Source organism: Apteryx mantelli, chromosome 17, assembly GCF_036417845.1.
Source record: "Apteryx mantelli isolate bAptMan1 chromosome 17, bAptMan1.hap1, whole genome shotgun sequence".
Classification (NCBI taxonomy): domain Eukaryota; kingdom Metazoa; phylum Chordata; class Aves; order Apterygiformes; family Apterygidae; genus Apteryx; species Apteryx mantelli.
The window spans coordinates 11,880,025-11,903,486 of NC_089994.1; positions in this window are offsets into that span (position 1 = coordinate 11,880,025).

Sequence of the window (23,462 nt, forward strand, 5' to 3'; positions counted from 1 at the left end):
CTTGCTCTGCATGTGCCTATGCAGCTGGACTTTGGGCTTATGACTGTATCAATGCAGCATCTTGTGCAGGGGATATTTGGTACTGGATTGCAGAGCTAGATATCAAAGTGCTGTTAAAACTCTGGATGTAGCTGAAGGCAGTTACGTAAGAGCTTGCAAATATCTACTGTGCAGTTGGATCCACATCTGAATTGGAAGCCCCAGGAGCAGGGATTTTAATGGCTGAACTCATATGGAGACAGACAGTAGTAACAAAACTTCTGATGTGCTTTTCCTTAATCCAGCACCTCTCTGCAAAGGCCATGGATTTCACAAGTGGCACTGGTAAGGGAGAGGAGACATGGGTGGGAACAGAGTGCTAGGAGGGGTGAAAGCGACAGCTCAAACCAAAGAAGAAAAAATCCTTGAAAGTGTGGATGAATTACTGCCATGCCGTGTTTATTCTGCGCTGATTATGTAGGGAGAGGGACTTGTTCAATATCTTGGTGTTTGTGGCTTATAGGACTTGAAGTCCCACCTCAACAGTAAAGTGCCAAAGGGGAGACATATACACATCAGCAGGAAGTTGTAAAAAGTGCCATTAAAGGGCTTGTCATTCACATGTTGGGAGGAGGCGGGTAGAGAGAGGTCAGCATTACACTGTGGGGTGAACCTGGGCTGAAACTGTTTCTGCAGGGATCGAACAAAGGCAGAGGAGCACTTAGTCCCAGGAAACGTACTGGAAGCAGGAACAGTGTGTGAGCCTCCTCCTTGGGCAGAGATCCGTGGTGGGAAGCCCTGGTCAGCTGGCCCCTGGGAGCTCTGCACCCTGAGCTCCAAGAAAGCAGAAGGATTGGGCTCATCCCTATTAGTGTTAGGGGTGTTGCTAGATGTTGGACAGCTGGAAGCTCCCTGTGTGTGTTGGCATTGAAAAAGAAGCTAAATTTGGATTGAAAAATCCGATTCAGGAGAACCTGGCCCCATGTTGGCCAAATTGCTGCAACAGTACTGAAATAGTTCTTAGCCTTTTTCTTTTGTCTGGTGGGACCTGATGCAAGTAAGCCAGGTTTTCGTGAATGTTAAATGCGGGGTTCCCCATTCTGAAGCAGAGGGTGGTTGCGGTGTTTTATTTCAGGCACAGCCTGTTGGTGTAGGGAGCTCAAGAAGGCTTACAAAGTGCTGGGATGTGCAGGTGCGTTTGTGCTCCCCTGATGTGGAAGCAATTTCTCCTGTCATGAGCCCTGTAAGGTCTTGGTGATCTGTGTAACAGGTCAGATGTCCTTGTCCTGTGGCCTCCTGCTCACTGCTGCCTCTCAGAGCAGTCAGGGAGGGGGCAGGTGGGCCTGCTTGCCTGGGTGGCTGGGCAGTGCCGGGATGAGTGTGTTATGCCAGCTACCGACTGATTCACTGCTGACTGACTGTGGAGGCTGGGGCTGCGTGAGATAGAGGCTTCATCTCCGCTGTTTCTTCCTCCTTTTCATGCTTGGAGCATCCCTGCTGCTTCTGACTAGATTGGGGGCGGTGGTGAGAAAATCTCTTCTGAGGCAGCCCTAGCAGTGACAGCAAATGAGGTTTTGACTCAATGACAGATGCTTTTCCTCTTCCCCCTTTCTACCTGCCCTTCTGCTGCATACACAGGAATACTGTTGCATTCGTATCATCTCCCAAGAACAGCTGGAGAGGGGGTGGGAAATGGCAGGACCTGTCTCTGTCCCTGGGAGCACTCCAGCCAGGACAGACAGTGCTGGAAACAGCTGCTCACATGAGCCGTCAGGAAACTGCTGATCGCCTGGAGCAGCAGCAAGGCAGGATGGGAGCAGTCCCTTGGATGGGTGTCTCCATGCCACAAGACCTCGCGGGGTGGCACAGCTTACCAGCTCAGCGCTCTGGGCTGCTCCTACAGGCACAGTTGGGGCTGCATATGATAAAATCCAAGGGCAGCATTCTTTACTGGCTTTGCATCCAGGGAAGAGCCTTGCCGTGGAGCGTAAACAAAATGCTTAATTTGCAGCCATTGATTTATTGTGCTGTTTGCTGAAATGATATTACAGCAGGCTGCAAACTGGTTTCCAGCCTCTGATACCAAGCTCCCATAACGTCAGTGTCACAGAAGATACCACTGCTCACTTAGAGCAGTGCCAGCGGTAGTCTGCGAAATGCCAGCCGCAGTTGGAAATAATGGGTCACAGCCTCGGCTGGTGTAAGCCAGGGTAGCTCCGCACAAGTCGGTGTTTGGCCAGGCCTCACTGACTCTAGTATGGGGATCCGGCCTGCTTTGTACATGATGAGAAGTCCTTTTCACTAACCCAGTATTCTTGCAGGCTATGTGATGAGAAAATTGGGTGCAACTGCTTTTTGTTGATTGATATTGAAGAAAAATATTGTCCTGGATGCAAAAAGATGTGGAAGAGGAGGCATTCCCATTTCTTTTGTGCGATAGTATGGATGTTTTTGTTCAGCACAGGTTCTCTTAGGGTTCACCGAGGGGGTCTGTTTACTCTCTGGCCCCCAGTACTATATGCTCATCTGTAGACACTTCCTGATCACAGACTGCCTGTCTGACCTGCCTGCTCTGTATTTTCCGTTCATCCTATATGCCTGTTGGGGAAGGGCTCTATGGGCAGCGTTTTTTTGTTCCTAGTGCCTCGACTGCTATGGCAATCTAAACCTCTTGGCCACCATGTGCATGTAAATAAGGGAAAAAAATTCTGTGCATGGCTGATGATCAAAGGTAGGGAGCTCACAGTCTAACAGGCATTTAAAACAACGCTTGAAATTCTCGATGATCTTTTATCATTGCTAGCTGTGCCTGCCAACTCTTTGGAAAGCTGTGGTCTGTGTATTACATTTATTGTGGCTCCATTTGTGACAGCTTCTTGGAGACAGAAAGGGAACTCGTGGGGCAAACACTGGATGGTGGCCAAAGAAAGGCAATATACACCAGGAAGAAGCTACAACTCATTCAGTATGATCCATAGCAGCAGAAAAAAATGTTGATGGTGGGAGAAAAGCTTTTGGAGGTCAGTGATGAGAGATGGCTTGTCAAACACACAGTTGTTCCGATTTTGAGACAATCCCTCCTCTCCCTCCCTCTGTGGGAAGCTCTCCAGGTGTGTCAACCTTTGCAACATGCTCTCATGTAAAATGCTTTGGATGCATGATTTGCTTTGGATGACTGTATAATGGGCTACCTTCGAGAAAAATGACATTAATCTTTGAACTGCACAAGGCTTTGTTGTTCAAGGGAAGTCCTTGAGTAACAGCTGTGTTAGCTGCTCATCCTCGAAACTGCGGGCAGGTGGTGAGAGACTGTTCTTATGTGAATGAAACCTTGAGGCTAAACAGAGGGATTGCCGATGTGAAACAGAAACCCCACACAGGCAATGCAGACTAGTGGCAGCTCAGTCCTGACAAACTCAGCCCAGGTGCAACTGCGGTCTTCTGCCTTCTTAATGGTCCAGGGCTGGGAGTCACAGAGGAACTGATGGAGAATAGTGCTTAAATACTGACAAGGCCTCAGTGAAGAGAGGAGGAGCTGGTGGGCAGGCAGAGCTCTTCCTTCACAGCCTGCCTGTTGCCTCTTTCCTTGGATGCTCTGTGCAGTGCATTGTGTCCACCTGTGGGTGGAGTTACTGGCTGGACAGGAGGAGATGGAGCCCCCATTGCATTTAGCCCTGCAAAGCCCAGCTAGATGAATTGACTCATTCCCTGTCCCTACTGGTTGTTGTCTAGTCACTGCATGGGACTGCACTGGGGGCAGGAGAGGGCTTTGAAAAGAGCTTGCCAGAGGAGCTGGAACAAAGCAGTGGAGCAAGGATGAAAGCAAGTCTATAGCCAAGCAATAGTTGCTGACCTGAGAGCAGGCTCTTGCTTCCCTCCCTACTTTGCAGGTCAGCTGATTTACCAAGTAACTATTTAATGTCAAATACAGGAGCAGGGACAAGAACGTTGGACTCCTTTTCCAAAACAAGATGCTGGGTTAGGCTTTAAGGAGCATCCCTGCTGGCAGCATATTAGTCTGAGAAACAGTACCTCAGGTCCCCATGACCGTGCTACGCTCCTGCTGTGAACCAGCATCTGAGGACCCCCAGTAATGCTCACTCCTCTTGATGCCTTTTCCTCCCTTGTGGGAGGCAGGTTCATTAAGTGAATCGGCTTCATGGCACAGGGGGAACAGGGCTGCTGCTGGGGAGAGGACTGCCTGGCGTGCAGCAGAGCAGGACAGGCTGCCTCTCTTAAATCTCTGCCCTGTTAAACAGGATTGGCTTGTTTGCGAGCAGGCAAAATGCCCTCCTAACACATGGGCATTAGTGTAAGCGGGTGAGGCCGCCAAGACATCATTGCTGATCATTAAGTGTGTTTATAAAGACAAGACTTGGAGCCAGGAAGGCCCCACTGATTCAGTCCTGCTGTTATAGCTGAGCCAATGGCAGGGGAGTTCAGTGTCAGTAATTCTGCTCCCAGCTAGATTAACTTCTAAACTAAAAAAGCCTGATGCAAGTCAGGTCCAAGGCCTGGCTTTGTGCCTTGCCAAGTGCATGGCGGGGATGATCTGAGTGCTGCACTCCGTGGGTGGGCGCGTGGGAGATTCCCCGCCTCTCGCAGGCCTTCCCTGCTGCCCAGTGCTGCAGACTTCACCCCCGAGGGCTGCCCAGTTGCTCTCTGGCTGGCTGGGGACAGGAGCGGGGCTGTATTGGTGCCACTGCTGCTTGTGTGTGGAGCTATGAGATGGTGCAGGGAGCTGCCTGCCCCAGTGGGGGGGGGGGGGGGGAGTTTTTGATGGAAGCAGCTGTTGCAGACTAATCCTTCCTCTAGCTGCAGGGTGCTGCAGACTCTGAATTTTTATGAATAAAACTTTTTAGAAAGTCAGCATAAGGGACTCGTACCTCTTTGTGCTGCCAGATACTAGAGACTGAGGTGGCTGCATCAGAGTCTGGATCTGGGCCTTTTCATGGGCAGTCAGCAGTGGCACGTGGTACTCCGGGAGGAGCTGAATGTGCCTGTGTTCTGCACAAGTGCTCCGTGAAGCTGGAAATGGGCACAGCGGTCAGTTTGTCGGCTGTTGTCATGCAGCTATTGACATCTGCTATTGCTGACGCTAACAATGTGCCGAGCGGTAATGCTGCCTGCTTCACAATAGGCTCTCAGTGAAGTTCATCTGGGTGGAAAAGCTCTAAAGGGAGCCAGCACCTGCTTTCAAAAGTTCATGAACTTGCTTTGGTTTCAGTGTTCCTTAAGCCTAGACAAAGGCCAGAGCCATTAGATGTGACAATGCTGGAAGAAAACAAAACCTCAGCAAGAGCAAAACCTTTCCCCACCATCCTTCCACCAGATTTTTCTAAAGGAACCTGGTGGCAAGGGTTTTGAGAGTGGGAAGGGACCTTCTGAATGCAAAAAACCCATGTCCTTGGTAATCACTCCACATGATGTTTTACTATACGGTGGTGTTATCTAAGTCCAGCCCCAGCTTAGGTTTGAATTAGCTGCGGACACGGGAGAAAAACGCTAAATGCCGGCTTTGGCTACTTGATAGAGGAGGGCGCAGTCTGGAAGAATCATTTGACTTCAAGTCAAGCTTGCCACTTGAACTTTTGGGATGTATTAGTAGAAGCTGAGTAAATGTCTCCCTTTAATCCATTATTTTCTAGTTTATCAGGGTAACAGCCAGCAGTAGAAATACTGAAAATACTACAGGGTAAAAAGTTGGGTTTCCAGCACTATCAGAGGCAAAAAAGCATTAAGAAAGCTTGTTTGAAGAAAAACTGACAGCCTGGTTAGGCTGTTGTAAAACCGTTATTAAAGAGCAGCACTTTTGCTTTTTGGGGCTTGTGGCATGATTGATGGAAGGACCTAGTGTTCCTATTAAGACAGGTCACTAAATGGAAAACATTTTTTTCCACAAAGGACTCTGCACACCCATTTTTCCTTCTAATGATAACTTCCAGATATCCTAGTCTCTGCTTTCCTGGATGTGGTCTGATTGGTCGGGTTAGGAATAGCTGGATTGTTGTAACCATTTAAAATAATTGTGCCTAGGCTCTTTGCCAGTTTGAGTAAAATAATCCCCTGCTACTTGGTAAAGGATGTGGGTGTTTAAGGGAACCTGCTGAGTGGTGCATCCCCTGGAGTCCAGAGCGCACACAGCACCTGCCTCTGAGCTTCTGGTATGTGGAGAACATTGTCCATCATCAGAGAGGGGACGAGCACCGCTACCGCTCTCCCTGTGGGGACAATGCTGCTGGAGTGCTTACAGGAGCAGTCAGTGTGACACAGGACAGCAGAAAGGAGCCATTAGCAAGTGTGGAGAACCTCTGCCTTTCCAATGTGGTGTGCATACTAAGTGCAAAGTGATTTCTTACCCCATTCAATAATGGGAAGAAAAAGGGCTTGTTTCCAGCTGTGATTGGCAGGGGAAATCAAATGCTCCTTTGGCAAGGAGTTAGCATGGCTCTTTGCTGAACATCTGCTAGTGATGGATGGTACTCAGAGAAAAGGTGTCGTAACCCATAACATGCCTGAATCGTGACAACAAAGGGTTTCTTCATCCATGCCTGTCTCCTCTTTGGCAGTGTTTGCACATATCATTCCTGAGGTTGAGATCATTCATGCTGGAATAACTTATAAAACATCAATGTGCCATAGGGATTTAAACTCGTCTTCCTCTGCAGCCTTAAAAGGAAGGAGCTACAGGCAGGATACACAAACTGATGAAAATTGCTGATTTTATTCACTATTTTTACCACAATTTTTTTCCCAGAATAAAATTGGATCTGGGTAATTCAATAATCCATAAGTATTTGGGGCAAGGATGCGCAAGCTGAAATGTAGGCATCTATTTTTTTCAATCTTCACTTGAAACAAGAGGCAGTGGAGTCGATATTCAGCACTTTTGAGAGCCATGCTGTATTTCTGGTGCCTAGGGACTGTTTTAGGATTGCAACTGCAGTTGATTAAAAAATTGGCTGCAACACATTGCTCCTACCTTGTTTACTTCACATTTTTCATGACAATTTTTTTCTGCAAACAAGGCAACATAAGCAGACTCTATTATGCTAGTTACTAATGAGCAGATGTGAACAGAAATGAGAGATTGAAGTATGCTGCTCCTTCCCTGTCCCTGCCTGTGTGGTCAAGGGACAGTATTTGCTGTACTTGCAGCATGTAAGTAAGGAACGGATGTCGCTGAACCAGTTTCCCTCATCTCTTCTCCTGGCAAGTACAACAAATGCTTCTTCCTGTGCAATGCTTTTCTTAAGCACCCCAGGCTGAGGGGGAGCCCCTGGTAGTGTATGAATCCATCAGATCCTCTTTGACTCTCATGCCTGGGCTTGTAAAAGGACACCTATGCTCCTGAAGTCTGTAGCTATTACAGTCATCCCTTCCCTGAAAGACCCCAGCAAGGATGATTCCTGGCAGGACCTCCTCCTGCATGCATCACCAAGGGTTAATGAAGTGTGCATCTTAGTGGTGACAAGTGTTCATGCTGAGGGGAGGAGAGGAGTCAGCCTGGTGTGTGATGTGCAAGTCCAGGTTACATGAGGAGACTGACAGCACAGAATGCACCAGCATATGAAATGGGGGAGGATCTTCCGGGACAACTGTGTACTGTCCTAAGTAGAGATTAGAAAAAATGCTCTCCTGAGGAAAAATGCTGGCCTTCACTTGAAGGCACCCTGGGTAACATGGTGTTTCCCTGCTAGTGCCTTGTGGAACATCAGGGTCTAGACAAAGCCACAACTTTCCTAACTCATGTTAAAAGGAATAGAAAGGAAGAGAAAATCAGTCAGTTTCTGGTGTTCCTCTAGGCCAGGCTTCATGGTGCATTTAGGGCAAGCGGACTAGTCAGGAATGCAAGGACAAGTGACTGGCCCATGGCCTTGCAGCTCCAAACCAATGTATTGCTTCTTCGTACCTCTTGCTCATGGTCTGTTTTGTCACTGCCACTGCTTCAGAGCAGTGTTAAATACCACTACTTGAGAGGGAATGGCTCGGCCTCTGCAGGGGGTAGGTAAGATATGTTCTTCAACACACGCTTGCTGCCAGCCTTGTTCCCCTGAAGGTGGAACATTTGTTATTATCACAGGAGGGTGAGGTGTATGCCACTGTGAGATATAGTTCACCTCAGTAGAGGCCTCCTGCCAGAGTCATCCATCTCTGCATCACTGTGGAGGAAGGAACACAGCTCTGGCTGTGAATAAGTAGAAGGAACTGTTAACCTCTTCTGGGTGGTATCAAAATGGCTTAGTGCCAATACATTGGCTCTGTGCTGGCAAAGGGGAAGCTTTGGCTTTGTTTCAGGTGATATGAGCCAGGTGCATATCTTACCTAACTGGAATAGCTGGTCCTAAGAGCCACCCCTGCTGTCACCAGAGTGGGGAGTCACCATGGATGTTGGCAGCTGAAAACCTTTGGATAAGTCCTTGATAAAGTTTCATTGGGATGTCCATTTCTATGTGTCTAACATTTTCAAATGGGAGTTAAGTGAATAAAGAGCCTCAGTACTCTTGTTCCATTGTAATCTGTGTCTGTTTGATTAGTAGATAGGAAAATAATTAACTGGGACATAATTTTCTGTCATTCAGTGTTTTTGAAAGTCTAGGCCTATGGATTATCCTGGCTTTCTCGAGGGTTATCAGTTTCTCATGTCCTTGAGAGTAAATGCCAAACTGTTCAGGCTTGGCTGAGGCATTGTCTTTACTTGCCAAGGACTTCAGAACATGCCTAAAGAGCAGAGCAAGAGAGGGGAGGGAGAACAGACAAGTAATTCTGACACACTTTAGTATTCCTGGCGGTACTGCTGCCATCAGCTGTTCTATCAGCTTTCACAGCCCATGCTATAATTAAGATCTGTCAACACTGATAAAAGGGAGAACATTCAGTCAACTAATTAAGTATCGCTTTAATACTCTAATATTTAAATTCAGGTTCCTAAATCAGCAGAATAATAAAATGTTTTATGTCTGCTTAAATGGCAAGGGAACAGAATGTGAATATCTCAATAGTGGATTTAATTATCAATTCGTCTTGCCCCCATGGAGTAGAGCTGATTTTACTGCCAGTGAAGTGGAACCGCAATCCTCCGGTGGCTGTGGGAGGTGAACGCAGAGGTATGGAGCTGGCCTGAGAGTGGGCCGGGGAGCTGGCGGGGGCTGTGTCTTGGAGGGAATTAGGTAACCCCAGCAGCACAGCTGGGATGGGAAAGGCTTAAAATAAACTTGAGGATGCTCAGGAGGGAGGCAGGCAGACTTACTGAGCAGAGGAAGGGAAATGGCGCTTGGCAGTAGAAAGAAGATAGTATTTTATCAGCTAGGCAGGATTCAGAGGGGCTGCAGTCTGAGAGGTGCAGCTGGGGGCTACGTAGGCTCACAGCCTGTGGTCTGAATAAAATGGAGACTGGCAAGGTAGATGTGATGTCAACATGCACAAATGGCTTCCAGCTAGCTAGCAGTGGTAGCGGTAGCAGAGGCAAGGGGAGGACAGCATGCATCTGCCCCTGCTGCTGGTGCCTTGTTGCAGGGATCCGACCTTGTGTTGGCTGGACAAAGCTAGTTTAGATGTGCCCTGTGGTGCAGTCACAGCTGTGCAGACAGTGTCAAAATGGCTCCACTAAATATTCATGCAAGCAGTTTGGGCTTAGGGCAGAATATACTGCTCACCCTTTCCTGCATTTACAGATACAGTTGTGCTACTTTGGTCTGGTAGCTGATGTCATTTTTCTGTTATTTTTAGTCAATTGGTCCTTGGGTCTTAGGTTGCAGGCCTTGCTCAATTGATAAATCTAGGCTAAATGCAAATTTTTGTGTCGACAGATGCCTTCTTGTCCCTTCAGTTTGCTATGGCTAGCGGTAGCTCTGACTCCTGGCAGGAGGGAGAGATGCATAGAGAAGGCTTAGAGCACTGAAAGGAGAGATGGGGTGCTCTTCTGTGTGTAATGGAGGTGAATGGTTGCTTCCTGAGGTGGGTTTCTATCTTATGGACAAGACTAAGATGGTGCTTTTTTCCTGTGTTTATTTGCCATGCTCGCTAAAGAGCAGCTGTAGGTGCGGACTTAACTGTGGTCTGTCTCAGACTTGTTGGTCTTGCGGCAGTCGGCTCGGAAAACAGCCCACTGGAATTTTAGCTGCGGCTTTTTTATGTGTAAAGTTCAGTTTACGCAGTTTTTCACAACTGCATCAGTATTTTGCTAGCCGGCTCTCATCACTCTAAAGAAGCTGTTGTGCTTGTCAGCAGTACTGATGCATTCCTGGTGAAGCCCCGTCACAGCACTTGAGTTGCCTTCTCCCTCTTGCTCCTGCTCTTTATCTCTTGGCTGCTGGTGGGTACAGGCTGCCCTGCAGCAGAGCCTGGGCTGTGGGGAGGAAGCTAATGCCCTCCTGCAAAGTGGAGCTTCTGACTCCAAAGTCTGTGGGCCTTATGTCCTGTGTGGTTGTATTGCAGTTTAGATCATGGCACTTATTTTTTCAAACTTTTTTGAGTTGGTAGCTTTATCTCTCCTTGTTTCCCCTGTCTCTGCATTATACCTTTGAAATAGCCCAGCTGTCCAGCAGCAGGGCACAGCAGTGCGAGAGGCACACACCCCTCTCTGAATGCGTTTGCTACCTTGAGAGCAGCAATACGTTCTTTTTGATTCTTTCGACACTCAGGTCACAAAAGACAACTTGGGATATGGCTGTAAATAAGTTTTCCTGCTCAGTGGCCCAATCTTTGCAACAGAGATGAAAAAAAGAGCTGAACAGGGAGAATTTTGTCCAAGTTGGGGTAGGTGTTAAGTTGAGCAAACACTTCAGCAGGCCTTGCTTCAATATTAACTTCACTTTGTCCTTTTTGCATTAGCTTTTTGTGAATATTTTAGCGAGGACACTTACAGACAGAAGTGTTCACGTGGAAGGAAAATATTTGAAAATTAATCTCAAAGAAGACTGCGAACTTAGGATATAAGTATTTACGCTGGAAGCTTGATGCTGACTGCTGTACTTATCCTGTCAAGAAACACAAGTGGGCCACGGACCCCATTAAAACTAGTGAAATTTTGCAGGTAGGATAATCGTGACTACAGTGAGTTGGTTGCTGCTAATGATGGCCATGATCTGCTGTGAGCTCTAGTCAGTCAAGGACACTGGGTTCTGCATTCTTTTGAGGCTTGAAGCTTGAAAGCTGCTCTCAGAAATTACATGGCGTGGACAAATGCTTGAAAAAATCAATTTGGAAGATCCCAGTTTGTTCACTCATAATTTGCAAACAGAAGAAGAGGTGAAATTCATCAAGGAAATGAATCATTACAAATGATTTGTTCAGCTGTTGTAGGGAGATGATTTATCAATATTGATCCATTTGTAATTGTGAATATCTCCCTATGGAATTTGGGTACCATATGAAGTGTTAGGTATCTGAAATCAAATGAATAAGCTTTTTTTAAATATTACAATTATTGCAAAAGGTGTCAGTCAAGATCACAGCTGCCTTGTGCTGCACATTTCACACATACAGTATGAAGGAACACTTGAGCCAAAGAGCAGAAAATATCTTGATCTCCATTTTACAGCCAGGCCACAGAAGTATTAATGACTTGCCTACGGTCAAAGAGTCTAAAGCAGATTTTGGAAAAGAATCAAAGTCAACTTAGTACAAGTCAAATGCTTTGGTTTGTGTGAAATAGTCCCAGAACAGGAATTATTGGCAGTTAATGCAAGCATTATATTTGTCTGCTATAGAAACCTCACCTTTGCAAAACTGAAGATTTTATCTGAAGGCTTCAGTTTTGAGAAAGTAGCAAAATCCTGTGTAACTCTCGCTGTAGAATGCTGAAGGAGTTTGTGCTTGAAATTTCTTATTTCCCTTGTGCCGCCTTCTGGTGACTTAGGCCTGGATTTGTGCCACTAAGTGCTTTTTGGAGGTACTTTAGGTTGCTCTTGACCTGTGGGAAGAGTAGGGCTCTCCTGTTCTCCCTCCCCACTACCTTACACCTTGCTGCGCTCTTCTGCCTGCTCCTTTGCACTAGCTCTGGCACTTGTCAGACCCTGTTGCATATTTGTCTTTGCTCTGTGGTAGTTTTCTGCTGTTTTAGTGAGTTAAACTGGCTCATTGAGAGGTTTGAGTGGCAAAACTACCACAAGGTGAGGAGAGGAGACATGTAGATGGAAACAGAGTTTGGGAGGGGGGGAAAAGGAGGTTCTGCCTTTCACTGGTGTGAACTGAATGTCAGCTCAGTGGGTCTTGTGGAACCATGCCACAAATTAAGAGCACAGTTGCCTTAGGCTTTCTATAATACAAGGCGAGTCAGGCATCTCCAGAGGGCAATTCAGCTTTTAGTTAAGTGTCGAAAGTTGGGGTGGATGAACCTGGGTGCTAGCGCATATCACCATCAACAGCTCTGCTGGATGTTGGGCACAGGGCAGTTGTAGAAGTTATTTTGAAATGAGCAGCTGAGGAGATGGTATCTCTGGAAGAGAAATGTCACAGTCATGAGACAGAACTGGTATATAGGACAGGTGTGGCTGTTATCCTTTCTCCTTCTCTTGGTGACTGTGTCGCAATTTATTTTTAGGTGGGCTGTAGCTGCTGTTACTGTGCAACGCCAGCATGGATGCTTCCTGGGAGGTGATTTTTGGTATGTGCTGCCTGAGTGTTTCTGTCTTGCTGAGTGAGTAGATAAGGATGACCGGCAGAAGGGCAGGGTTTATTTATTTTAAAATAGAGAAATGTGGCAATTTTGTACCCTGCAGTTCCTTCTTGACAACTCATCCTCACACATCACATTCCAGTGAGTGACAGCAACCAGAGGCTATTCATAAGGGCGGCATCTCAGCATGTAATAATCATAATTACATGAAATAATAACTATCTAAAGGGCAGCACAGTGAGTGACAAGCCAGAGAATATACCTTGACACCTGCCAAAGATGTACTAAACACACAGGAATTTTCCCCAGGATCCTGTCACTTTGTCAACTAACAGAACCAGCCAGAGTTAATAAAATTACTCCAACAAAGTCAAGCAGGGTTTTTTCCCTCTCTGTCAGAGGCACACCACTGTAACACAGGTTCACAGAGTCACTGAATAGTTTGATCAAGATCTGGTAATGCTTTTATTGTTACTATTTCTGGCCACAGTTAATTTGAGAAGTTCCTCTGAATGGAGCTTAATCTGATAATTATTGACAGTAATAATAATTGATAAAGTGGAGGTGGGAGCAGGCTTTGGGGAGCTGGCTGAAAGACTGGAAAGGCTTGATGTTTTCTTTGCTGCTACTTTTTCTAATGTTTAATTCTGCATATGTGTAAGGGGTTGAGTCTGGAGAAATACTTCATGGCAGCTTATTATACTTACAATTTTTACCCTAGAGGTGCAGCAGCAGGTGATCTTACACTCTGCAGTATCTAATACTTTCTGTAAAGCAAACATGGAAATTGTTTGGATGGACCCCCTTCCCCTGAAAAAACTGTTATAAAAAGACAGGAAAGGATGCATGGGGATGGCAGATAATGTGTGTTCATGAAAGATGGACCATGAAAACTAGAGTAAGGATATTGTGTCTTACAGAGCTTGATATTTTTAAATTATTTAGAATAACTTGCATTTGCCCTTAAAATAAAACCTGTTGGTTGAACTCTAGGACTTTATGGATTAATGCTGGACTCGCTGTCCAGAGGTCTTTGTCTTGCATTCTGGATGGGTTCAGAACAGATACCCCAGTCATCTGGAGCACCGAACAGGTGTCCTGAAGTTAGAGGGGGATCTGCTTCCCTATCAGAAATTCGGAGAGTGTAGTAGCAATTAAGATACATGGCTGTTTTTTGCATGGCTCATTATGATTAGATTATGTCCATTTCAGGTGTCTCTTTAGGGCTGTTTTCTGGTGTAATCTTAAGAAAAAAAGTTCAAATTGGTGGTAGAATTAAGTTTTCTGCTAGATTGTGAGACATGGTGTTTGACCATGTCTTGTTTATTTGCTGGTCTGGTCCCTTATTTTCTTGGGCTCCCCTGCCTCTATCCGTGTGTTCTCCCTTGTCTTGTATTTAGATACAAGAGGGAGGTTTATTGTGCTGGTGCACCACAAACACAGAGGAGTCCGTGTTCCCAAATAAGAGCGTTAGACACCCCAGTTGTAAAATAACACACAGGATGAAGCTCATATGAGAGGTTTATTTATACTACTGGCTGGATGCACCAATGGTTTCCATGGGAATGGGAAGGGCTGCACAGTAGGATGGCTGCTCTTATTGCACATGATATAGAGCTAATGGGGAGGGCTGCAGCCTCCTTAAGCCCTCGTTAATCCAACCCCCCACCAACTCCTCAGCCGGTATGTACTGATGTACCACGCGTGGTTTGATATAGATACCACTTACAGGCGGGTCATGGTCTAGGATGCATCTCTACCTACAGCAGTATTTACTGCAAGAGATGCAGCTTTTAGGAAACAAATGCATGTTCCAGTTACAGTGAAGGGAAAAAAAAATTTTTCTGTGCAGTCTTTTGGTAATTTTTGTTCTAGAGAGTGAAGGCAAGAGGGGAGTGCTTGTTTATTTTTTTTATTTCTCTAACAAAACTGCCATGGGGGAAAGTAGAAGTCCAGGCAGAGTTTACTTCATTAGCACTGGGTTTCACTCTTGTTTAGCTGCACAGAAAAATCAGGGGGAGAACATGAGTAAATTCAAACTGTTGCCTGTAGCAGGCTGATGAAAGAGATCCTCCCTTTTAAAAGGCTGTGGGCCAGATTCTGCTCTCGGGCTGAAGTTCCCTGCACCCACTTTCCATCTTGCAACACAAACTGCCCCACGCGTAGTTTTGCAAGGAAAATCACAGATGGGAGAACTGGTGGCTGTCTGGTTTAGCGCACTGCTGGTTTTCATCCTGTTACAGGAACAGACAAGAGCATAGCGTGTCTTGGTGCCCTGCCAGCTCTTGCTTAGGCAGCTCTCAGTCGCTCCGTGTCTGATGCTTTTCTTCAGGCAGTGTTTTCGAGGGGGCAGTGACCCTCCTTGCAGCTTAGCGGCAGTATCGCCCCCGTGGCTGTGCTGGCAGAAGCTTTTGAAGGGCAGTACAGGACTCACCCCCCTGCTCCCTCTCTGGCAGTCCTACTCCATGGCTCTGGAAAAGTGCTCGCTGGGTGTTGTAGCCATCCTGTAGCCCCAGGAATGGGGCTTGGAGCAGGGCTGCACAGCGCCGGCCCATGGTCCCGCCAGCCCTCCCGTCTGGTGGGTGCTGAGGCCCGGTCTCCACCGGATAACCCTCTGGGAGGAGCTGCTGTCCTAGCCAGTGCGGAGCAGCGAGGCCCTCAGACAGCATGGAGGGGTGCTTCAGTGTCCACAGAGCCCGCCACGGTGGGAGAGTGGAGGTGGCTAGGTTCACTGAAGATTAGAGCACCAAAACGTGGTTGCTTCTAAGCTGCAGTGAGATGAGGAGGAGGCTGTGGGCTGGGTGAGGGGTGGCCAGCATGCGAATCAAATGCCAGAAATCCCCGGTCCTGCTTGCCTTCTCCGAGCGGGTGTGTGGTTGGAACCTGCAGGGGCTGCCCACTCCCGCAGGCGCTTCATCAGCTTTCGGCAGCAGGCTGCAGCCGCAGGGCCCCCCCGAAGAGCCCTCCTTACAGCCAGCGCTCGGGGACGCTCGGATTTCGTGTCCTCAAGATGGTGTTAGCCGGAACAAAATCTCAATTACCCCGTTGTTTGCTCTGAGGTCTGGGATTTATGGAAGTGTGTGGGTTTCCTGTGATCCACTAACAGCTTGGTAAAAGTGCCATCTGCTGGGCGATGGTCTTTGCTCTGGAGGCTGCAATGTGCTGGAAAAATATCCGTGGAGAAAAGTGAGATTGACAGGGAGAGGCCGAGGGCTGTTAATAATACAGTAGGTGGGGGAAAGCAGAGAATAAAACACACCAAAAATTGCATTCAGATAACACAGATGACGGTTATTTTGATTTGTAAATGTCTACCTAGTTGGAAAAGCTGCCATAAATAATACGCAGCTGTCAAACTGTACTGATACATGGGTTGTGTTGAGCATGACTGCAGCCAAGCATGGTACCAATGGGGGTCTATATTTTTCACAGTGTATGTACAGGATAAACATACAATCTTTTTGCACATGTTTGTCATTGACAAATCCCTGCTGCACCTACGCTATGTCATTACTGTGTTCAGTCACTTGAGCCTTATTTCAGAGAGAGGGTTTCTTTAAAAATTTTTTTTTTTCTTGTCCCTCAGCTGAGGCAGGAAAATCCTGGATTCCACAGCTCTACTTTTTGCATCTGCTGCACTAACACGAATCGGCTGTTCATTTTGATTTTCCTGGTAACAACCAGCAGCAGTGTTAGCACTAGGTGGCAATCTCTGGATAGGCCTGTAATGCACCATGCTTCAGATTTCTTCTCCCTAAGCTGGGGGAGGCACGTATAACTGAGCCATTTCCAGGAAGAGACTTGGCTGTTGCCAAGATTTTACCTGTTCTCTGGATAAACAGAGCACTTAAATCTTTAGGGCTATCAATATTTATAGGTTAATCTGCTTGAAGGCCAAGAGGGAGCATTTATCATTATCCACTCTGCCCTCCTTAGGCCGCAGAATTGTATCAGCCCTTCCGCAGCAGGACCAGTAGCTGGGGGCTGTGTGGGGCCAGTGCCTTGAGGCACTTTACACAAAATAATGTGTTGCTGATCCCAGCTGCAGTTCAGGGGTATGGAGCTGGGTGTCTTGATTGGGGCAGAAGTCGGCAATGGGGGCAGGTGTTTCCTTGGTGGGATTTATCTGTGCTTAAAATGACCACTAGCCCTTGAAAACATTGCAGGCAAACTTCCTCTTCACAGGAGCACCCTACACTAGAACAACTGGCTTACCCATAAAAATGCTGCTCTGAGCTACTCCGTGTCTTTCCAGAGGTTCAGAACAATCTCTAGCGAGAGCAAAGCTGCTTCTGTGTAAGGACTCTCTCAGTTTTGACTTTTCTTTCCTTGATCTGTTCTCAGAAGACGAATTAGTTTTCTGCTCTGTTTTTGGGCTCTTGTCTTCCCAGGTGATACTGGGCTTCACCCCTCTCCACTTGCATTTTTAACAGGTTTCAACTGCATATCCAGCTGCTTTCTGAAGGATGTGTTTGAGCCCCCGCTTGTCTTGTCCAGTGCAGGAGAACCCAAACCAAGCAAACTGCCAACATGGTCTAACTGGCGCTGTAGCGAATCTGGATGCAGGGTAAGCTAACACTCAGCATGGGTTACACTGGTCACTGCTGTTCCAGTCCTCGTTTTGCCATTGCCACCGGTCCTTCCTCTGTTTTTTGTATGTGGTACTTTTATGCTGGATTGTAGCCCTTCAAGGCTGTGGTCACATCTCATTTGTTGAAAGTGCATACTGGGGCTGCTAGGTATCTCCACAGCATGCATAATTAAATTACGTAGCGTTAAAGGAACGCTTCAGCCTATTCTAGTTGCTGTTTTGTCCCGCAACATCAACTGGCTCCTGGAATTTCTCCCAGAAGGCACTGATCAGGGAGTTGGGTTTATGGTCAGGTAACTAGTGAGAAGGAAGGGAGAGTGAGAAGGATTTTTACTATTCTCTAACAGGAAAGATCTCCAAAAATTGCTCAGGAGCAAGCCAAGAGCCCTGAGAGACTCACCTTAGCTCAACTGTGAGCTGTTTGAAATACCATAAATGAACAGCTGAAAAGTCCCCTGAAGGTTTGTGAAACATTTGGGGGCAATCTTAGATGGATTTATAGTTTCCCATCAAGAACCATATGAAATTCACAGCTTTGTGTGGCTTTGTCTGTGTATTTGACTGAATTTTGCTTTGCTTTCTGGGCTCAGACAGATTTGCAAGAGAAATTAGGGGGAGACAAAGTCTGCAGCTTGAACTGAGCGCAGTGTTCATGTACCCTTGGGAAGCAAGGCTGCTGGGCTTTTTGCACAGCTGTGACCTCCAGACTAATAAGGAAATTTCCCTGTTAAAGACGCACAAATCTTCTAACAGTCCCTTCTTTCAAGGTTGAAATTGCTACCAGTAAATGCCACATCTGAAAATACATTTTGCACAGTAGTCGACTTTCATGCACCATTTCAGCTGGCCAGCCTTCTTTAGGATCTCAAACTAGAATTTGCTGTTAAATCAAAGTGCCTTTTTATTTTCTTTGCTCCATGATTGATATGTTTCATCATGTCATGGTACTATATATAGCTTCTCCCTACTGGGAGACGTAGCGGCTGCTCCTGGCCATGTCACCTCAGGTCGGATTAATTAACCCTGACATCATACATTTTCATGGACAGAGATCACATTCCCTGCTGCTTGTAAACAGAAGCCGCTTACAGAATGAATGCAGGCAGGAGGCAATGGGGAGGCTATGTAAACATGATTGGTTTGCAAGGAGCCAAGGCATTTCCAGTGCCTACTAAGAAGAGCAGAAGCCAACTTTTCATCTCCTTGTTTTTCTTAGGGCTTAGCAAGGAACCAGTAAGTTTGCAGCATCTCTGATTACAAACATTTGCTCTTTTCTTTAGCCCCGATGACTCTGCTGTTGGCTTAGTGACAGCGTTTATCCAGTGTCAGTGTTCTAGCAGTTCAACAGCACTTGTCTATTCTTTCTGAGGCCAAGCTCTCCCCAGTGCCTTGTAGGAATAAGGAAATTAGGGTTTCTTTTGGAGGGGCTCTTTCAGGCACAATGTCATGGGGCAGAATTGGGCAGGGAGATGTCAGGAGCAGGCGGTTAGCAATGTCCAGCCTACCAGCTCTAGAAGGCTGTAATTACTATCCCGACCTTATGTAGGGGTTAAGGACAGAGGACCAAAACCAAACAGCTGTTTGAGCTCTCTAATACCCCTTAGTTACTAGAGACCTTCTGTGAGCTGGTGTCTGCAGGGTTGCTGTTGTGCTGCTTGGTTTAGTATTTTTCTAACTTGTGCTACCCGTCTGTACTGGCTTTGATTGGCTGCTTTTGAGAGGAAGAGAAAACTTGCACAGTTGCAGGATGGAGGTGGGGAATTGCTTATAAGTCTACCTTAACACAAATACAAAGCCCAGGCTTGTGACCCTTAGAGTTAGAGCTCTAAGGAGGGGGGAAAAAAGGTATGCAAGCAACCATGCAACTAGCATCATGTATAAGGGCAGCCGGGATTTGGGAAGGGAGAACTGGGCACAATATGGGCCTAAGTGTAGACTCAAAGTTCTCAGCAGATAGGGATGCTGCAGTACTTTTAACCTACTGTTGTGTGAAATTGTGCTTTGCTAAAAGTGACCCATCCCACAAAGCTTCAGACAAGCATTGCTCTTGTGCATGCAAGCATTTAGGAAGGGCGTTTCTTTTCTCTCCTCCTTCCTACCCCGTCCTAAATTCTCATTTATACTGCTGTTATCTCCCAGGCTAACAGGCCCATAGTTGTCTGCCTGAACCCCGCTGACTAGAAATGGCCTGTATTCTTGCAGAGCCAGACCCGTCATGAATGCTAGATGTGTCCAGGCTCAGCGCTGGAGAGCCTGTGGTGGGAGGAGGGGAGCACTGCCAGGCACCTGTGTGTGACTGGTTGCCCTGAAGAGGACTTTGTAAGCTGGGGGGGTAGTCTAGGGCGATTTTTTTTCAGGCTTCTTCTGTGATCCATTGAGAGTTGAAATGATTTGAAGTCTCTGCAAAATGTCTTACGTTTTTTAGATGGTGTGTCTTCATCCTGTCAGTCCTATATTTGCTTGTGAACTGGTAGTGGCTGGTGGTAGGAATTTTTTGGATCCTAGAGTAGGTTCTCATCCTTTCAAAGCTGGTGGGATTTTCTCTTGATTGCTGTAGGACCAGTTTTCATGTTATGTCTAAGGGTCGTGTATAACATCCCCCATGTATGCTCAGTGTTGTAGAACAGTTTGGAGCAGAACATGTAGATACAAGGGAGTAAATCTAGTTCTCTCTCTTCAGAGCTCTGCAGTTAACTTTACTCCTTTTTTAAAAAGCCCCTACCTGTGTAAAGAGTGAAAACGCAGTGATCTCTTTCATTGCTTTGTGTTTACTGCATTTGGGGACCTCAAAGACTAAGACACAGTCATGCTGCTCTAGTCAGAAAAGCAGCCAGAAGGTGCCTATAAATTAGTGGGACACCTCACCATAGTCTCTCCCTATTGCACAGAGGCTTTTGTGAGCCTGGTCCTTTGTAGTGTGGTGGACTGCAACACGCGCAAAAGCCTATTCCTCTTCAGGTTTGGACTCTTCTCCTTTCCTCTGCTGTGATTTTTTTGTTCCTGGCTCATTGGTGTCATTCCTGCTGAGAGTTGGCAGCCGAGACAGCAGTGAGTCAGTGAGAGTGGGAGGCAGCTGGGTTGAGACGTGCTTGGTAGATTCCTCCTGAAGATTGAATCTGCCAGTGCCTCTGCAGGACTGTTCTGAGGTCACTACTGTGGTGAATAATGGCACTAATCATAATTTCTCTGGACAAGAGCTGAAAAGGCTCTGTATGGGTTTCCTGAGGCAGGATGTGCAGAGAGGAAGCAGGTAGAAGGTGGAGATAGGAAGGACACAGAGGGAGAGCACAACAGACAGATCTGGAGAAAGAGAGCAGCCCTGGAGGGTTCCATATTCCAGATGTTTTTGTACAGGTACCAGTGGCTAGGAAAGGACAGGTTCCTGAAGCACTTTCAACCAGCAAAGCTTGCCCTGCATCTCAAGCTCTTGGTGAGCATTAAAAAGTCAGACTGAGACAGGATTTTAAAAACTTTGGGTGGGATGGGGCTGGGATTTAGATCTGGGTTGATTTGCTGACTTGGCCCCAGGCTTGCCTGGATGACCTTGCAGTAGTGACCTTGGCTGCTTGCATTACTGAACTTTGGCCTGAGACTTTCAAAACTAAGCTTCTTTTATATGAAGCAAAAATGCTTCAGTTTTATTTGAAAATACTACTGAAGGATGACAGGGGGAGCAAGCATGAGAGATTATGTCTACTCATGGATTGGATCAGAGTATAATATTTTGTTTCCTACTGCGCTACCAGCTGTATAAGAAGGAAATGTCAGAAATCCTGCAGTAGGCAATTATGGTCCAATGGTACGCTGTTTACCACCTAACCTCTGTTAGTTTTTTGTTGGATTATATCCTGAAACAAGGAGGAATCTGTCTCCCAAAGCTCTTTGTCCTACCTTTTTTGGTGGAAGTCTGAATTGCCTTCGTATCTCTCAATATGACCCTTGGAAATTGGAGGATAGGGGGAATAGAGAAAGTTTAGCAGCAGTATTGTACTGGCCCCTTAGAGAAAATTGGCTTGCTATCAATCCAGAGTGTTCCTCTTAGTCTCATGAGCATCATCTTTCTCCTCAGATTGTTGCAGTTGAGATTTATTTCCCCAGCCTCCACAGTATGCATTAACTTTGCATTTTTCTGGCTGGAATATCGTTTTGCTACTTCATGTCCATATTTTACAGACTTCCCTAGGCTTGTTATTTCTCTTTAATTTCTCTTTGCCCCACCTTTCATCTTGGAATGATCTGAACTTAATTCATGTGCTATTTGCTCTGTGCTCTCCTTCCAGCACATTAAAGGTTGTTTTTCTTTTTGTTTTTTTTCCCCTTCAGTTATGCCAGGCTACAGGCAAATCCTTGTAGCGTTCCATGAATGCTCCATTTCAAGTTGATGCATTTCTGGTCCTTAATTGTTCCTTTGTTCATTATGCTTAAGCCTGCATTAAACAGGAAAGGTGTGTGTAGCCAAGCCAAAGTGGAAACTGATAAGTAATTAAAAAGATCACTCTATGTTTGTGAATTGAGGAGTAGAATAAAATAGCCTAATGTGAAAACACAGCTGTGAGGAAAGGGGATGGCTCATGATATTGCTGATGGACTACTGAAGATGCTCAGTTCAGTCCAACGCAGCTCCAATGCTGTGATCCTTTGATTAAGTGAATCCTGCCTCTTGATCATAGACTAAATGTCAATATAGCCTCACAGAATTGGCAGCACAAAGCAGCAGTATGATACCGGACGCTGTACCCATGCCAAAGCAAAGCTGCTGCTGTGGTGCTCGCTGCTGGTTGCAGCCCAGTTGCTGCCGTGCTACTTGCTGTATGGCCTCAGCAAATTGCTTTCTTGATGCCTGTCCTTGCAACTCGTGGGTGCCAGCCCCTTGTGCAGGGAGGGGCTGTTCACTCGCACAGCTGGTGGGTGGCTGCTGCTCTGCGTCTGCCTTCCCAGATGTGTCTTCTGAGCCCTGCCGGGAAATACCTCGCTGCTGTGAGTGAGAGCAGAAAGTAGGCTCTTCACCACAAACCTGCACTTTGTGTGTTCGTCCCTTATCACCTAGCTACAGGAAGGAGGACAAGTCTTACACTGATGAATGTTGTTGTCACTGACAAGAGTGGAGCATATATGTGCCCAAGTGCAGCTAATGTACTGGATTGGGAGCTGAAAATAATGGCAAGTTTATCAGCTGCCTCTAACCACAAATGTACTTATGGTATATACAGTGCCAAGGTCTGACTTTGCAGACCATTTCCCAGCAGAACTTGTGGCAGAAAGCTGTCTTGTCACTCTGGTGAAAGGCAGAGGTCTGGTTAATCACCATTAGTTCTTGCCCTAGAAGCATCTGGACTAGTCTCTTTAGTGCCTCTAGTGCCCCCTCTCTCCCAATGTTCCCTTCTTGTCAGCCCGTGGGCTCCTCCATTTGCTCTGGGTGAAATGCCACCAGGGTGTTGGGTGGCTCTTTGCTGTCCCCGCTCCTCGGAGGCTTGCTTGTGTCAGTGTGAATGGCCGGGAGCTTCTCCTTGCTGCTGTCAGTGCAAGCTGATAGCTGACTGAGACTGTGGATTTTGTTCATGACGGGAGGGGAGAGCAGGAAACCACGGAGCATGTGTGACCACAAGGCCTGAATGTGGAGAACTGTATTTGTCAATCAGCATGTTTTCTTTATTTTTCAGTGTACTTTGCTAGAGAGCTATTATATATAATTGGTTCTGGATTACTGCACAAACCACATTCAGATAACACTTGTCACCTTGGGAATAGCTAACAGTACATAACAAACCAGCATCAGACTGCTTAGGCTGAAGGGCTTTGCGTGTGTGTATGTTTTGTCTGCTTTTTTAAATGGGTCTTGAATAAAAATACACACATTTCAAGCAAAGCACTTCCTTGTGCATATCTGTTTTGTTTTAAAACACCAAGTGTGTTCCTTTAGCAGATCAACATTATTTTGCGGCTCTTCTGATGCTGTGCCAGTTATGTTTATTTTCTTAGCTGAAATTACTTCCTCAACAGATTTTCTTTTGAAAGGACACTGCTTTGTACATATCTGGTTCAAACTTAAGCTCAGCCAGCTACTGCTCTGCTCTTCTGATAGGCACCTTTTCCAGTAGGGAACAATACTTCATTATTGGAAAGCAAACACTCATATTGAAGCCATCTTAGAAGTACATCAAAATCTGTATGAAACAGACTTTAAGCAAATGAACTCTAAAATCCTGGTTTTGATTATCTCGGAGAATCCCTGCTGAAGCTAATAAGGCGACATCATGCAAAAGACATTCTAGG